Genomic DNA, 4,466 nt, shown 5'->3' with positions numbered 1-4,466 from the left:
TTTATTTATTTATTTATTTATTTATTTATTTATTTATTTATTTATTTTTTCTGGAGACGGAGTCTTGCTCTGTCACCCAGTCTGGAGTGCAGTGGAGTCATCTCAGTTCACTGCAACCTCCGCCTCCTGGGTTCAAGCGATTCTCCTGCCTCAGCCGCCTGGGTAGCTGGGGTTACAACACCTGCTACCACACCCGGCGAGTTTTTGTATTTTTAGTAGAGACAGGGTTTCCCCTTGTTGACTAGGCTTGTCTCAAACTCATGACCTCGTGATCTGCCTGCCTTGTCCTCCCAGAGTGCTGGAACTGCAGGGGACAGCCACTGTGCCTGGCCCGAAAATATTCTTAAAAATAAAAGTATCAAAATAATTTTAAAAATTCAACAGAAGGGTGAGAAAAAAAATGAAAGAAATCTCACCAAAAGTAAAACAAGACAAAGATTGAACATAAAACATGAAAGTATTAGAGTACCATCCCTAAAAGATTGACATCTAACCAATAAGGTTTCTAGGAGGGAAAGGGGAAAATAAAGGGGAAAAGTTATCAAATACTTCAAAAAAATTGTCCAAAACTGAAGAAGAGGAATTTCTAGATATTAGTGACTACATGCCTAGTAAAATAGATTTTTGAAAAAAATACACATATCAAGTTCATTTTATCAAAGTTTAGGAGAAAAAAGGATTCTAAAACCCTCCAGAGAGGAAAAGCAGAAATACACAAAAGACTGGGAATCAGAATGACATTAAGCTTTTCCATAGCAACATTAAAACCAAGGAGACAATGGATAAATGCATTCAAAACTCTTTAGGGAAATAATTTGCATCCAGCATTTCTATTTGTCAATCAAGATATTTAGGATAAGTACGGAGTAGTAAAATCAACCACAGAGTGGCCATTGTTAAAAGGAAAACCTGGCTGGGCTTGGTGGGTCACACCTGTAATCCCAGAACTTTGGGAGGCTGAGGAGAGCAGATCACAAGGTCAGGAGTTGAAGACCAGCCTGACCAACATGGTGAAACCCTGTCTTTACTAAAAATACAAAAATTAGCCAGGCATGGTGGCCCCGGGCCTATAATCCCAACTACTCAGGAGGCTGAGGAAGGAGAATCGCTTGAACCCTGGAGGTGGAGGTTGCAGTGAGCCGAGATAGTGCCACTGCACTCTAGCCTGGGTGACAGGGCAAGATTCCATCTCAAAAAAAAAAAAAAAGGAAAACCTTAGACAAGTTTTCTTTTTGCTTGTTTTTCTTTTTTGACAGAGTCTCACTCTGTCGCCTAGGCTGGAGGGCAGTGGTGCAATCTCAGCTCGCTGCAACCTCCACCTCCTTGGTTCAAGCGATTCTTGTGTCTCAGTCCCCAAGTAGCTAGGAATACAGGTGTGTGCCACCATGCCCAGCTAATTTTTATATTTTTAGTAAAGATGGATTTCCACCACGTTGGCCAGGCTGGCCTCAAACTCCTGGTCTCAAGTGATCTGCCCACCTCAGCCTCCCGAAGTGCTGGGATTATAGGCGTGAGCCACCAAGCCCAGCTGTGCTTGGCCTTATTCAACCACCAGTGATTGAAAGTCAGCTGCTGTAATTGACTAGGACAGCTGTTTGTCACAAGAGTATACTCCTAAGTTAGACTTTCAGTTAGTTTAAGTAATAAACTAGGTTGCAGTTCATTACGTAAGGACTAGAGTATGGAGGCATCCTTAGGCCAAATTTAGCTTCGTTTAACACCATGTATTCAAAGAAAACTAAGAAAATTAAGAAAAGTTCTAACAACTGCAGGAAAAATGGGAAAGGAAAGGTAATCACAGTACATTTTTTGGTTCTACATTGAATAATATTTTCATAGTCAAAACAGGAAACACTGAATATAGAACAGGCAAAAATATGCTATATAATATCAAGAGGATGAAGGGAGGAGAGAAAAAAGAGTGTAAGAGAGATAAAAATCCTCATTTGTCATAAAAAAATGACAGCAAAATTCCATTTCTGATAATATGGTGGCTGTATGCTGAAAACAGTGGACAGTCCTGAATAAAAGATTAAGCATCTTTGTAAAAGCATTAAATAACTGATAAGAAAGAAAAGAGTTCTCAGGTAGGGTGCGGTGGCTCACACCTGTAATCCCAGCACTTTGGGAGGCTGAGGCATGTGGATCACCTGAGGTCGGGAGTTCGAGACTGGCCTGGCCAACATGGTGAAACCCTGTCTCTACTAAATATAGAAAAATTAGCTGGTCGTGGTGGCATGCACCTTAATCCCAGCTATTCAGGGACTGAGGCAGGAGAATTGCTTGAACCCAGGAGACAGAGGTTGCAGTGAGCCAAGATTGCACCACTGCCCTCCAACCTGGGCAACAGAGCAAGATTCCAGCTCAAAAAAAAAAAGTTCTCAGGCCAAGTCCTCAAGTGGGACTGGAACTCAAGAGGCAAGTGGAGCTGCTCACTTTTACTGTGAGGGTCTTTGCTGAACTTGATGAGCTGGACCTTCAGTTTTCAAGGACTTAGGGTGTAGGGATGAAGAGCTAAAGCCCAGGTTCTAGCCAAGGTAAGTCCAATTGGAATTCCTTCTCCATAAGGCTGGGACATCAAAAAGCTATACCCTCAGAATAAGGGTAAAGTAGAAATAAACCTGCATTCTCTTTTTCCAGGGACTGCAAAGAGAATCATTTATTTTGAATCTCGACAATGAACAGAATGAGTGTATTCTTTAGATCCCAGCAGGAAACTGCACAACTCAACAAGGGAATTGAACAGAGTTTAATAAGAAGCCTATTTATAAAGGTATGGTCAGGGTTTAGGGAATCCAACAAAAGATGGGGCAGAATCATGGTGCTGGCTGTGTGTAAACGCATCGTTGCCAGAATCCAGAGAAAGCAAACTACTTGAAGAGGGCTGCCTGAGAACACAGCCAATCTACAGCCACCATCAAGGACAAAGCTGGGGGCTCCACTTTCTTCCTGCACTCTCATGTCCTGTAGGTACCTCTGTGTTCCACATTGTGCACTTTTGAAAGCAGGATCAGACTTCCGGTGAAGCTGGGTAAAGACCAACTACTGTGAACCTGCACAGGAGCCAATTCTCACGCACAGCCAAGAAGCCCCCACACAGAAGGCTTCATTAAAGGCTGCTGCCTCCTGGGTCCAGAATCAGATTCAGTACAGACTTGACTTCAAATTTTATGATTTCCTTTAGGAAGTTCCTACCTGAGACATGCTTCTAACATGCAGCTGTTTTGTAAAGAAGAGATCATTGACATCCTGAAACTAAAAATTGATCCACTCTGGTTTTCAGTTTTGTCCTCTTACCTAGAATTTCTTTACTCATGTGCTACTAGGCAGTTATCTCATTGAAAATAGTAATTAGTTATAATCATTATACCTTTGTAACATACGATATATAAAGTCATCTGAAGATATTTTGAACGATTGGTATTTTTTCCACTAAGGGAAAAGGAGGATAATTTCCTCCATTCTTTACCTGTATTTTACCTCTCTCATCTGTTTTCCTAACCTGGACTCTCTCTCTGTAGTCCTGATAGCCAACTGACTTTCTAAACATAAACAAGTCCCTGTAACAAGTGTTCCACTAATAATCAAATACATAAGACAATTTGATATTTGCATTTATAAAAATGAAGTTAGGTTTGTACACCCTATACAAAAGAATTCCAGATAAATTAAATGAACACAGAATAACTTCATAATCCTAAAATGGGAGAGGCATTCCTGGATAAGATGGGTGGGGGTGGGGCGAACCCAGAATCCATGGTTTTTTTTCCCATTTCCATGTTATATTTATCCTCCAGGCATAATTGATAAATGGCGAGGGGTTGGGACTTTTTTCTTTTTTTTTTTTTTTTTTTTTTTTGAGACAAAGTCTCGCTGTAACACCCAGGCTAGAGTGCAATGGCACGATCTCAGCTCACTGCAACCTCCGCCTCCCAGGTTCAAGCAATTATCCTGCGCCAGCCTCCCGAGTAGCTGCGACTACAGGCATCCACCACTACGCCCAGCTAATTTTTGTATTTTTAGTAGAGACGGGGTTTCACTGTATTGACCAGGCTGGTCTCGAAGGGGTTGGGACATTTCTAAGGGCCTATGAGCTGTTTCACACATAAAAATAAAAATAATACTGCCTCCAATTTTTTAAAAATTTTTTAATTTTTGTGGGTACATAATAGACGTATATATTTATAGGGTACATGAGATACTTTTGGTACAAGCATGCAATATGTAATAATTACATCATGGTTAAAAATGGGATATCCATCTCCTCAAACATTTATCCTTTCTGTTACAAACATCCAATTATATTATTTTAGTTATTTTTAAATGTACGACTAAATTATTATTGACTATAGTTACCCTGTTATGCTATCAAATACTAGGTTCTGACCAGGCACAGTGGCTCACACCTGCAATCCTAGCACTTTGGGAGGCCGAGGTAAGTGGATCACCTGAGGTCAGGAGTCTGA

The 4,466-nt window shown here is 40.9% G+C and overlaps 1 long non-coding RNA gene across 1 annotated transcript in view; it reads left to right on the top strand.

The window, feature by feature from the left end:
- The window catches only part of LOC111549263, an 11,671-nt gene extending 8,378 nt beyond the window's left edge, over positions 1-3,293 (top strand). The window contains exon 3 of the long non-coding RNA XR_002733660.1: positions 2,641-3,293. This is a non-coding gene — a long non-coding RNA (uncharacterized LOC111549263). The remainder of the gene's footprint in view (positions 1-2,640) is intronic.
- The last annotated feature ends 1,173 nt before the right edge of the window (positions 3,294-4,466 follow it).

Source organism: Piliocolobus tephrosceles, chromosome 7 (assembly GCF_002776525.5).
Source record: "Piliocolobus tephrosceles isolate RC106 chromosome 7, ASM277652v3, whole genome shotgun sequence".
NCBI lineage: Eukaryota > Metazoa > Chordata > Mammalia > Primates > Cercopithecidae > Piliocolobus > Piliocolobus tephrosceles.
This window is presented reverse-complemented; position numbering and strand designations above follow the sequence as displayed.